Source organism: Bufo bufo, chromosome 4, assembly GCF_905171765.1.
Source record: "Bufo bufo chromosome 4, aBufBuf1.1, whole genome shotgun sequence".
NCBI lineage: Eukaryota > Metazoa > Chordata > Amphibia > Anura > Bufonidae > Bufo > Bufo bufo.
In genome coordinates, this window is record NC_053392.1 from 379567800 (window position 1) to 379581704 (window position 13905).

Consider the following 13905-nt stretch of genomic DNA (forward strand, 5'->3'; position numbering starts at 1 on the left):
GTCAGACAGCATGTATCGGCACCCGGGGTCAGCCAGACAGCACGCCATGCAACGCATGCTGTTGCCACCACCAGAATGCAGTCATTGCAAAGCTCAACAGTGTGGCATCTTTTTTGTGTGTCTGCCTCTGATAATAGCGATGCCATTTGCAACCTGTGCCAAAAGAAACTGAGTGGTGGGAAGTCCAACACCTACCTAGGTACAACTGCTTTGCGAAGGCACATGATCTCAAATCACAAACGCCTATGGGATCAACAGACGAGTACAAGCAGCACACAAACTCAAAGCCGCCATCCTCCTCCTGGTCCAGCATCTTCAGCCACGTCAACCACTGCTGTCCTCCTTGCCCCCTCTTAACCATCCGCCACTCCGCCTCTCGCCTTCAGAAGTTCCTGCTCATCTGCCCACAGTCAGGTGTCTGTCAAGGAAATGTTTGAGCGTAAGAAGCCAATATCACAGAGTCACCCCCTTGCCCGGCGGCTGACAGCTGGCTTGTCGGAATTCTTAGCCCGCCAGCTTTTACCATACAAGCTGGTGGAGTCTGAGGCCTTCAAAAAATTTGTAGCTATTGGGACACCGCAGTGGAAGGTACCCGGCCGAAATTTCTTTTCACAAAAGGCAATCCCCAACCTGTACTCTATTGTGGAAAAGGAAGTCATGGCATGTCTGGCACACAGTGTTGGGGCAAGGGTCCATCTGACCACTGATGCCTGGTCTGCAAAGCACGGTCAGGGCAGGTATATCACGTACACTGCGCATTGGGTAAACCTGCTGACGACTGCCAAGCATGGAATGCGTGGCTCTGCAGAGGAGTTGGTGACACCGCCACGACTTGCAGGCAGGCCTGCTGCCACCTCCTCTACTCCTCCTACTCCATCCTCTTCGCTAACCTCCTCGGCTGAGTCCTCTTCTGCTGCTGCGTCTTGCTCCACATCAACTGCACCCCCCCCAGCTCCCCAGGGGCTATTCCACATCCCGGATACGACAGTGTCACGCAGAGAGTCACACCGGACCAGCACTCCTGTCCGCCCTGAACGCACAGGTGGATCAGCGGCTGACTCCGCACCAACTGGAGATTGGCAAAGTGGTGTGTGACAACGGAAGCAATTTGTTGGCGGCATTGAATTTGGGCAAGTTGACACATGTGCCGTGCATGGCACATGTGTTGAATCTGATCGTACAACGCTTTGTGCATAAGTACCCAGGCTTACAGGATGTCCTCAAGCAGGCCAGGAAGGTGTGTGGCCATTTCAGGCGTTCCTACACTGCCATGGCGCACTTTTCAGATATTCAGCGGTGAAACAACATGCCAGTGATGCGCTTGATTTGCGACAGCCCGACACGGAATTCAACACTCCTAATGTTCGACCGCCTGCTCCAACAAGAAAAAGCTGTCAATGAGTATTTGTATGACCAGGGTGCTAGGACAGCCGCTGCGGAGTTGGGTATTTTTTTGCCACGTTACTGGATGCTCATGCGCAATGCCTGTAGGCTCATGCGTCCTTTTGAGGAGGTGACAAACCTAGTCAGTCGCACTGAAGGCACCATCAGCGACATCATCCCATTTGTTTTGTTCCTGGAGCGTGCCCTGCGAAGAGTGCTGGATCAGGCCATAGATGAGCGTGAAGAGGAAGAGTTGTGGTCACCATCACCACCAGAAACAGCCTTATCAGCATCGCTTGCTGGACCTGCGGCAACACTGGAAGAGGAGTCTGAGGAGTCAAAGGAGGAATGTGGCTTTGAGGAGGAGGCAGACCAACCACAGCAGGCATCCCAGGATGCTTGTTGTCACCTATCTGGTACCCGTGGTGTTGTACGTGGCTGGGGGAAGAACAGACTTTCAGTGAGATCAGTGAGGACGAGGAACGGGACATGAGTAGCTTGGCATCCAACCTTGTGCAAATGGGGTCTTTCATGCTGTCGTGCCCGTTGAGGGACCCTCGTATAAAAAGGCTGAAGGAGAACGACCTGTACTGGGTGGCACAATACTAGACCCCCGGTATAAGCAGAAAGTGGCTGAAATGTTACCAAATTACCAGAAGTCGGAAAGGATGCAGCAGTTCCAAAACAAGTTAAAAAGTATGCTTTACACAGCGTATAAGGGTGATGTCACAACACAACGGGAATCTAACAGGGGAAGAGGTTAAAGTAATCCTCCTCCTACCATGACCACGCCGGCAAGGACAGGACGCTTTACAGACGTGTTGTTGATGGAGGACATGCAGAGCTTTTTAAGTCCTACGCATCGCCACAGCCCTTCGGGGTCCACCCTCAGAGAACGACTCCACCGACAGGTAGCAGACTACCTCGCCTTAACTGCAGATATCGACACTCTGAGGAGCGATGAACCCCTTGACTACTGGGTGTGCAGGCTTGACCTGTGGCCTGAGCTATCCGAATTTGCGATAGAACTTCTGGCCTGCCCCGCTTCAATTGTTCTGTCAGAAAGGACCTTCAGTGCAGCAGGAGGTATTGTCACTGAGAAGGTCGTCTAGGTCAAAAAAGTCTAGATTACCTCACCTTTATTAAGATGAATGAGGCATGGATCCCGAAGGGACTGACAGTGGGCGATACATTTGACTAAAAAAAGCCTGGTGATGAGATGAGCTGCCTTGGGCTAAAAATGGTCCACACGCTGCTGTATTTTGTCTCTGCATGCCAGATGACTTGCGTGACTTCTCTGCCACCAACTAGGGTTCAAGCCAAAATGTTTTAGTGCACTTTCTGCCTGGAAAACATCAATTTTTCTGGCCGCTGCTACAATACCTAATTTTTCAGGCATGTGTACATGCCTAATTTTTCTGGCCTCTGGTGCTGCACTGTGGCTGCAAAAAAAAAAAAGGCACATACATGTGTCAATTCCCCTTCGTGATCGTTACCTTGTTGTGGTGAAGGGGCTTGCGTATCACAATGAAGCGATCACCTCTATAAGTGTGTTGGTAATGGCAATGTTGGCACACCCCAGATGAGATAAGGTCGTTGCTTCATTGTGAACAGAACAAAAGCGATCGACTGGATAATTTTGCATAGAAAAAACATAAAATTTTCTTTGTGATCATCTAAGGTGATCATTAAAGCCTACTAGGTCAACAATGGGCCCACACTGCAGAATCATTGTTTTCTGGGTCACTTAACTGTCACTGAACTACCTCAGCACGACCATAGGCTTTGAAAAACCGCCATCGCCTGCAACATGCCAAACGTGCGCACGAGGAATAAAATTTATGTCATGAGTGTGTCAACTATTGACAACTCTTTGCGGTTGTCTAAACTCTATTCCATACACGTCCCCTGATAGGGGACGTAACAGGGATTAAACTGATAGGAATAGTACTACTTAACATACCACTTAACATACCACTCATATCTGGTAGCACAGTAAATTGCACGGCGCACGTGCAGTGCCCCAAATTGGAAGTAAGAGGACCAACCAAGCATCTTTTTCCATCTCCCGGTTCCTAAAATCTATTCCATACAAGGGATTAAACTTATAGGAATAGTACTACTTAACATACCACTCATATTGGGATTGCATAGTACATTGCACGGCGCACGCGCAGTGCCCCAAATTGGAAGTAAGAGGACCGACCAAGCATCTTTTTCCATCTAAAATCTATTCCATACACCACACCGGCCCCTGATAGGGGACAAAACAGAGATTAAACTGGTAAGAACAGATTTTTTTAATAAAACAAAAAAGAAGACAGCCTCTGCGGAGCTGGGTATTTTTTTGGCCGCGTTACTGAACGCTCAAGCACAATGGCTGTAGGCTCATGCGTCTTTTGCGGAGGTGACAAACCTGGTCAGTCAAACCCAAGGCAACATCATCGACTTCATCCCATATGCGTTTTTTCTGGAGCGTGCCCTGCGAAGAGTGCTGGATCAGGCCGTAGATGAGCATGAAGAGGAAGAGTTGTGGTCACCATCACAACCAGAAGCAGCCTTGTCATCGTCGATTGCTGGACCTGCGGCAACGCAGAGAGAGGAGTCTGAAGAAGAGTCAGAGGAGGAAGGTGGCTTTTAGGAGGTGGAAGACCAACCACAGCAGGCGTCCCAGGGGGCTTGTTGTCACCTTTCGGGGACCCTTGGTGTTGTACGTGGCTGGGTGGGGGAAGAGACCTTCAATGACGTCAGTGAGGACAAGGAACGGGACATGGCTAGCTTGGTATCCAACCTTGTGCAAATGTGGAGTTTGCAGTTGTGCAAATGGACTGTTTGCGGTTGTTTGCCGTGTGTTAAGTTTGGTCTGTCACTGTGAAGCGGGCATTACCCTTACACTACCTGATCGATACAACATCATACCTGATGCTTTAAAGCATGTATTCCAAACAATTTAGGAATGTTAGGTGATTTATGCCCTTTATAGATTAAAACCTGACTCTGCGTCAACTGCTCAATTTTCCATGGGAGTTTTGCCATGGATTCCCCTCCGGCATGCCACAGTCCAGGTGTTAGTCCCCTTGAAACAACTTTTCATTCACTATTGTGGCCAGAAAGAGTCCCTGTGGGTTTTAAAATTTGCCTGCCTATTGAAGTCTATGGCGGTTCGCCCAGTTCGCCCGTTCGCGAACATTTGCGGAAATTTGCGTTCGCGAACGGAAAATTTTATGTTCGCGACATCTCTAGTCGCTGAGAGGTAGGTAACCCCTTTATGGCCAATCTGACTTGACCCCACTGCACGATTTGTTACCTGGCAAACACTATCGGACACATTGCAATTACTTGCACAAGGGCAATTCTTTGCAATGTGTCCCTTGTTCCCACACCTGAAGCACCTGACCTGGCTTCCTATCCTTCATGTTTTTTCCTTACCTGTTTTGCAGTGCTTCGCTATATGCCCCAAGCCACCACATGCAAAGCATCTGAGGTTTGCTCGGCATGGCTTAGGTCCGTCCACACTGCAACCGCGCTCCCTGAATTGTTCCATCCTCAGGGAGGCACTTTTCACGATATTTCTTTTTCCAAAAGTCAGGGAAAAATCTCTGTTAGTCTGGACAGGCTTGGTCTGGTGATTTGGCCTGTCACAGACTACTCTCCCCCCTTTTTGCCCTAGACAGGGCAAAATTTTGGGAGATTCCGGCCCTGACTTTACGGAAAAATAAAGGGTCGGCACCATATTGGTGATGACCTGTTGCATGCCAGTAATTATCTGGGAGCTTACAGCAACCTGAGCCTTCAATTTGGCTACTGTCACATCAGTAGAGGCAGTCCGCTCCGTGAAGGCCTTGACCTCAGTATAAGACTGAGTCAATTTAGCCTCAATTTCCTCCTTCTGCAGCTCTACTAACTGTGACTCTAACCTAGCCACCTGTGCATTCTGGTCCATGGTAGACTGTACATTCTCTGCCAGCTGTGCCCGCAATGCCGAAACCTGGTTCGAATTACTGGCACAGCACTGGCAGTGAAAGGTCGGAGGAATTGTCTCAGTTGACCGAGACACCAGCGCAACTACCTTTGGCTTGCAGATGCTAGCCTCAAACGTATGAACCAGTTTGCCTAGCATCTGAAGTCGCTTTGTGGATTTATTTAACACCGTCCGTTTGTTAACACATAGCTTGTCATAGCTACAAGCCTGTGTTAACAAATCGGACCACAGCATTTCTGCTGACTTGTATGTGGTGGGGAGGATGGGATTGAAAGTGCTGTGTCTGCTCAAGTATTGCAGTGTGGAGAAGTCCATACTCACTTTTTGCTGAGCGTCCATCTTCTCATTGGTGCCGTACCTCTTTGTCCTATGCAGCTGCTTGCAGCTCCTTTTTATCCCGGATCGCTTCTTCCCGACCAGCCGGACTTGTACGCTGCTCCAACGAAGATGGATCTCCTCCAGTGACGTGTCCTCTTCTCCCTTGCAACACTCGAGCAGACACAGCACCTACACCACATACAAGTCAGCAGAAATGCTGTGGTCCGATTTGTTGAAACACGTGAGCTTTTTCCTGGAATGTGCATTGTAACAAATTTTTAACTAATGGAATAAAGTGGATGTTTTCAAACGAGTGACGGGGGTATCTCTCCCTTCTTCAAGAATACCTGGTATACCATGGCCGATGTTGCATTTTAACCCCAATGGGCACTGTCCAGTTTTGGAATTTTTAATTCGTACAGCAGTGGTGAGCCAACCTCATGGTTTCTTTCATTTTATGTTTAAGGCTATGTAGCTATGTGAGGCCTTGTTTTTGTGGAACGAGTCATACATTTTTTGCATAATTTATAGGTAATATATAAATATATTAGGGGCGTAGCTATAGGGGAGGCAGCTGTATTGGTGCCTGAACTCAGAAAGGGCCCATTCAGGAGGGGGACTAAAAGATTTTATTGTCAGGGCCCCCTCAACAGTATTATACAATAACATTATATACAATTTATACATTATATACAATGACATTATATACAGTGACATAACATACAGTATCTTCAAACCAATTACTTCTCAGATTCTTCTTCTCAGTATATACTTGTAGGAAACAGACGAGCAGCTGCGTGGCCTCGTCTAAGAGAGTTTGGGTTGCACGGGAGGAGGGGTTTGAAAAGAAATTGCTGGGGGGTCCTGTTCAAAAATATGCTGTGGGGCCCAGTCATTTCTAGTTATGCCACTGAATGACATACATGTACAGCATTTTCTATAAAGGACTTTTCACCCATTCTGACATGTCTGTTTTATTAACTACTAGCATTCCCATGTAATAATAATTCTGGAGAATTTTATCATATATCTCCATATTGTGTTACTCCTTTTTTATTCCTAGTAGAAAGTAATGCATGAATTACGAACAGGCAACAGTCTAAAGCCTCTTTCACAAATCCATGTCTGTGATGACATCTGTGACAAGATGGTCCGTGGTTCATCCATCTTTGGGCCATGTGTTAGTTTTTTCCACTGACACTGCTAGACTGAAAATTAATTTCAATTTACATGAAAAAGTTTTAATTACGGTAAAACTTTTCTCCTACCAATGGTCTGTGAAAATAGACCGAAGTGGCAAGTGATTATCTCCACAGGAAGCTCCAAACTGATTTTTTGCTCCTGACCTCTTAAGTCCACTAAGATGTCAGAGCCTGGGCCCATGCGAGGAATCCTCTGGAACTTTGGTGGGCTAGTCCGATGCTGCCTGTGAAAATGACGGACAGAAAACAAATGCCATCCATCTTGTGTCAGTGGTTTTTATGGACCCATAGAGTTCAATAGGCGTATTTGGTATGTATCACGGACCAAAGTAGTGAATGTCTTCATGGTCTTTCCACTGACCCACAGTTGGTGGAAAATCACTGTTGTGTAAATATTAGGGTTGAGCGAATCAGGTTCAGATTGCTGTATCCGAACCAGATTTGTTTAAAAACTTTGTTAATAATATAGGCTCCGTCTTACTATAAAATGTATGTCCTCTGAGGAGGTCTTTCTGAAGTTTCTGCAAATATCACGAGACTTACTTTGTCTCGCTTCTATCACGTGTCAGGCTTCTATCACATCAGTTTGTTTATTGGCATACATTACTGTATAAAAATATTAAGTTCAGCTTCGCATTTTGATAGTAATTTAAGCCAATAAACAAACTGACATGTGATAGAAGCGAGACGAGATGCTATATTTGCAAAAACTTTAGAAAGGCCTCCGTGGAGGACATACATTTTACAGTAAACGGAGCCCATATAATTAAGGTAGTTTTTAAAAGAATCAGGTTTCTACAAAGCAATTTGAACCAGCTTCGCTTAACCCTAGTGAATATACACATTAAAATCAATGGAAATGTGTGCTGAATGTGGAGAACATGGAAAGCACACGTCCATGATTCAATGACCTGTGAAAAGACCTTAGTGTTACCAGTTGGTGTAATGTCCATGCACAATTTCACACTATTCAATAAATGCTGCATTCGGCTGGTGATCGATCGACCTTACGATTGATCTTTTTCTATGTTTGGCATTCTGGGACAAAACATGGAATCTGGGCCCATCTTACTTAGGGTTATGATGTCAGGAGAAGCCAAATTGCTGCCAGCCAGTGGATCAATTAAATTAAATCTAAAACATGTGAATCAAACTAGCAACTGCAATACTTGGCCAGCAACCTTCAAATCAACATTTGCATGAGTAAGTGCCACTAAATGTATGACAAATCTCCCTTCACTGATTAACCTTTGTGTTTCAGAGTTTTGAAAAATGCAAATCTCAGTGTTATTAGTTCTTTGCAAGTCTTTTCCAGTTTGCAAGTCTTTTCCATTTCTAGAATTTACATATCTTTAGCTATATGTAAAATTCTGGCATAGCTAAAGTAAGATATCCTGGCACATATCATACGTTTTTATGGATGGGACTATACTGAATGCTGCTCGTTCTAAGAATATTACATGAAATACTGCAGGGGAAAGGTTCACTTCATGCAAATCTTCAGGTGACAGAAGTATTTGTTGTACATGTTAATGATCCACTCAGAAATAACTAAGATTTTTTTTAACCCTAACATGTTTTCAACAAGAGCTGATAAGAAAAATAATTTGCATTTATAAGATAATGAAATATTGTAAAGTGCCATAGCCACTAGGTAACTGCTTTTCAACAGTTTGCACCTCCTATTGCCCTCAGCCAAACATGGAAGTTCAGAATCATCTGCTGGACACCTCTTGCACCGTTTCACTTGGCTTAAAATCTAACACAATCAACTTATCAGCATTTGATTCATTGCTCATAATGCAATACTTTAAAAGTATTGCGACAGTGCAGGCCAATGAGTATGCAGAGTAATTCAAAGAAACACAGGAATGTTTTAAAGATTAATCTCCAGACCTTCCCGTTCCACCAAAAAGCAGGCTGGAAACGGTTTGGTTTGAGTGTTGTTTCTTTCTGAAAGAAGGAACGTCATGCCCTATGTTGCATGCGTCCCTCTGCCAATGTCAAGCAGCATTCATAGAAGAACGTATGTTGAGAAAAAGGATTGTGGTCTCCACAGGACTTACCTGAAGGATACAGTTTATGAAACTAATTCCAAAACTATAGCCAAACTGAAAGAGCAAATTGAAAGTCATGTCTGAGAAATCGAACGTGGTCCTAAACCTGGTAAGATGGCTACTACTTTGCATGCTGCTCTTGGAATCCACTTCCAGCACCTCCTGTAATGGGTAAGCAATATATCCCTCTTGAAAGCACCAATGAGACATAGTGCCTTGACTGATGTTACGTCATTGCTCCCCAATGTGCACCGCAATAGCATTTAGTCTGCTGCTTCAAGTGAATGAGAGTTGAGCTTCAGTATGTTGCCTCCGGAAACTACACAGTGCATACAGTTTTCTGCTTCCGCTCTGTACACTGGCGCCGCAGCAGCCCAACAACTGATTGGTATGGGTACCATGTGTCGGATCTCCACTGTTGCGATCTGATAATGATGACCTATGCTAAAGATAGGTCATCAATATCTATAGACCAGAGAACCTCTTTACATTAACTTAGAAATTGATGTCATACCTCCAGATCCATACTGGTTATCAAAATCATGTGACATCCTCCTTAACAAGTGCTACGGTCAGCTGTAATGTAGTTTCACAAAGGTGAAAAAAGACATAAATTCATCCAGCTCAGCTTATTATCCTGCAAAGTTCTTCCAGAGGAAAGCAAACCCCCCCCCCCCCCCCTACACACACACAAAATAGAAGCCAATTGTCCTCATTTTGGGGGGAAAAATTCCTTTCCGACTCCACTCAGGCAACCAGAATAAAACCCTGGATCAAAAACCCATCTCCAGAATTCTAATAACTATAACCTGTCATATTATTACACTCCAGAAAAAAACATCCAGGCTCCACTTGAACTGTTTTAGGCTACTTTCACACTTGCGTTCAGAGCGGGTCCATCTGGTATCTGCACAGACAGATCCGCTCCTATAATGCAGACGTTTGGATCCGTTCAGAACGGATCCGTCTGCATTATAGTTTAGAAAAAATTCAAAGTGTGAAAGTAGTTCAGACGGATCCGTCCAGACTTTACATTGAAAATCAATGGGGGACGGATCCGTTTGAAAATTGAGCCATATTGTGTCAACTTCAAACGGATCCGTCCTCATTGACTTACATTGTAAGTCTGGACGGATCCGTTTGCCTCCGCACGGGTGTCCACCTGCTGAGCGGAGGCTGAACGCTGCACGCTGCTAGACTGAGGCATTCTGAGCGGATCCGCATCCACTCAGAATGCATTGGGGCAGTACGGATGCGTTCGGGGCCGCTTGTGAGCCCCTTCAAACAGGGCTCACAAGCGGAGCCCCGAACGCTAGTGTGAAAGTAGCCTTAGTGAGTTTGGTATCACAACTTCCTCTGTAATTTCTTAGAAAACAACTTTCTGAATCAGGATGAGCGTGCAGGCAAAGCTTAATGAACCCAACAATGACTGCATGTATTTAGATCAACTTCCTTGCTCACCTTGACCTACAGTGATGGCTGACATCTTCTGCCACAGACTTGATGGATCATGTAACTTTGCTTTGTCAGCTCTGCTAGTCAGGCCACAACCCTGCTTAGCTGGCCGTCACTTGACAATGCAAATGGCGCTCTAGGATGACATGGCAGACTTGCCAGCCTTTTTAAAGAGGACTCCATCATTTGCACCTTGAATACAGATTAAGATACAGCCTTGTGTGGCTCTTGTTGCCGATTGCTATTCCTGACCGTGTTCCCGGATTACATTCCTGTCTCTATTGGTGCTCCGTTGGATCTATTTGCGGATCCACTCCTGGTATTTAGTCCACACCAGTCTTCTGACCACAATTTTGTCTTTTCCTCTGGCTTGCTTAGTCTTGACTACTTTTCCGCTGGCAAACACTGGCTACCTTTCTGACTTTACAACATTTTCTCAGTGCAGCTGCCCCAAATCAGTTATTATTTTGGGGACTACAACCTGAGAATCCAATAGGGAACATCCATATCGCCTTGCTATGGTTTTGAAAAGGGATATTCCTTAGACTCAACTATTAAGCATAATGGAACTCTAAATGGGTGATGGGTGTACTAAGCGTTCTCTCCAATTGCACAAAGGCCTTTTTACAGTACCACCATAATAGTAAAACATCAAAAATAACTAAAAATAGAATCTTTTTTTTTATTTAGCTTACATTATACCTTGAACCAGTCAGTGTCTTTAATGTACTGGTCCCTTTGATTCCGGAAAAGGGTTTATATATGGATGATAACTCCTCTGTTGGTTATCCTCATCATGATAATATGATCCTCATCCAATATATCTGGGCTGCAGCTACACGTATAAGTAACTTACAACATTGGAATCAGGCCACTTTAAGCAGATTTACTCTTTAGACAGGATTAGATAGATATGCTACCAGATAAAGAAAAATGCACCAAGGGATTATTTGAAACATTATGTTATCATTACCCACAAAAACAAATAATTGCTTTCATTAGACTGATTGGCATATGAAGGACCAGTTACTAGGCAGAAAGCACCAATAGATGTGTAGATATCCACACATAACCTAACTTTTGTTGGCATTTTGTTATTTGTAGTGTGTTGGGAGAGGACAGTGAGGGGTGGAAATGGGTTTAAACTGAAAAATAGTATCGGAGATTTCAAATTTGCAATGTACAATTGGAGAATGATTCATTTATCTTATTGTATGCTTACATGTGTATTGGGATTGCTTTTTTTCAGCATTTAATATACTATGACCTGAATTTAAAAAAAGTATACAAATATAACAGTATTATACAGCATGCACACACATGTCTTTGAAGAACCAGGCAATACTTCTCTTGCTTTGTCTGTACTTTGGTCAATACACTGTCAATTTTATTTTTATTCTGGTGTCAGAATAATTTCCTGGCCTTCTCTGACGAGTTAATGAGCCACATAAAAGATAAACTGGTAGACTGTGACCTTCATTCTCTATCGGATGATCTCCTTGGCTACCAGAGTGGCAGTTCTGTTTTAATAATCCATTAGCCACTGATCTAGATAAGATCCTGCATGTGGGTCATACAGTATCTAAAGCATCTTGTTAGGCCGGGTTCACATCTGCATTGTGAACTCCGGCACTGTATATCTGGTCCCCGTATCCGGCGTACATGCCGGCTTTCAGCTGGACAAAAAAATGCTACACAACATTTTATGTCCGTCAAAAAGCTGGCATATATACTGAAAAGCGGCAAGATTACCGCCGGATCCCATTGTAGTGAATGGGTATCTGGCAATGGTATCTGGCGCAGATGTGAACCCAGCCTTAGGAGCTTGTTACACTACCAAGCTGGAGCTGTGTGAGACATGATCCAGATAAAATCCTGCAAGTGCGCCAAGCAGTATTTCAAACAAAGGAATGAAGATGCAGCCTGAGTGAAGACCTTTGCCTCTATTGTGGACAATGGGGTCATCTCACAGTCAACTGCTTTGTTTGTTCCAAAAATCCCAAGTGAGAAGAGGCAGATCACCTTCGATTAACACTCACTTTCTGATGTTAAAATTCATGTTACTACAGGTTTTCAAGCTATTAATGAGGTCAGTTTGGCTTTTTTTTTTATTTTTTATTCAGGCATGCTTTAGATTCCTTTAGGAGCTGGATTCTTTCACATTAAAAAGAAGAATGGAACCTTAAGACCATGAATTGATTATCATGGGTTGAACAAGATCACTGGGAAGAAAACATACCCACTTCTACTGATCTCATTACTTTGGGAGCATGTTATTCTACCAAGCTGGAGCTGTGTGAGACCTATAAATGAATCCACATCTCGCAAATGCCTCTGCTGCTTTCCAGCAATTCTTAATTATATTTTCAGGGATGTTCTCAATTGTCATCCTAGTTTTTCTAGATTATATCTTAATCTAGTTCCAAGATCTGAAAACTAGATTAAGGGCAATTAATTAAAAAGTTCTCTCAGGTAGTTTCTTCACTCGCTGTTCTAACCTTTTATGGAGCTAAAACCTAGGGCTGACCAGCAACTTTTAAATCTTAAACATCTCAAAACAGTCTTCAGTTCATATTAATAATAATCCTTCAAATAAGCAAATATTCTTGGGAGTCGATGCTTCCTCAGTCAGAGTAAGGCTACTTTCACACTGGCGTTTTGGCTTTCCGTTTGTGAGATCCGTCCAAGGCTCTCACAAGCGGTCCAAAACGGATCAGTTTGCATTCTAATGCATTCTGAATGGAAAAGGATCCGCTCAGAATGCATCAATTTGCCTCCAGTCCGTCTCCATCCCGCTTTGGAGACAGACACCAAAACGCTGCTTGCAGCGTTTTCGTGTCCGTCTGATGAAACTGAGCCAAACTGATCCGTCCTGGCACACAATTTAAGTCAATGGGGACGGATCCGTTTTCACTGACACAATAGAAAACGGATCCGTCCTCCATTGACTTTCATAGGTGTTCAAGACGGATCCGTCTTGGCTGTTAAAGATAATACAAACGGATCCGTTCTGAACGCATGCAGACGGTTGTATTATCTGAATGGATCCATCCATGACGGATCCGCACAAAAAGCGAGTGTGAAAGTATTAGTTGGTTCTCTTCCAGTAGTCTGAAACATGGCTTCTTCCTCAAGAAGTTGTATTCTGCTGAGATAAATTATTCCATTAGAGACCGAATAGTTCCGGCATTGAAACTAGCCCTGGCAGATGGCGAAATTAGAGTGTAAAAAATTTCCCATTACTATCCTTGCTTATCACAAAGATTTGGAGCCTCTCCAATCTTTCCTGTAGATTCAATACATACTAAACACATTGGACACTGTTCTTTTCTCCTTTTCACTTCATCTTGACTTACCGTCCAGCCAACAAGAACCGTAGGGTGTAGGCTTTTTCTAGGTCCCTTCATCTGTTTGATTCCCATCCTGAGGATCTGGCAGATATCAATGATCGATCTAAACTGTACTGTATTCTGGTCACGATCAACAGGTGCTGTATTATCCTATACTA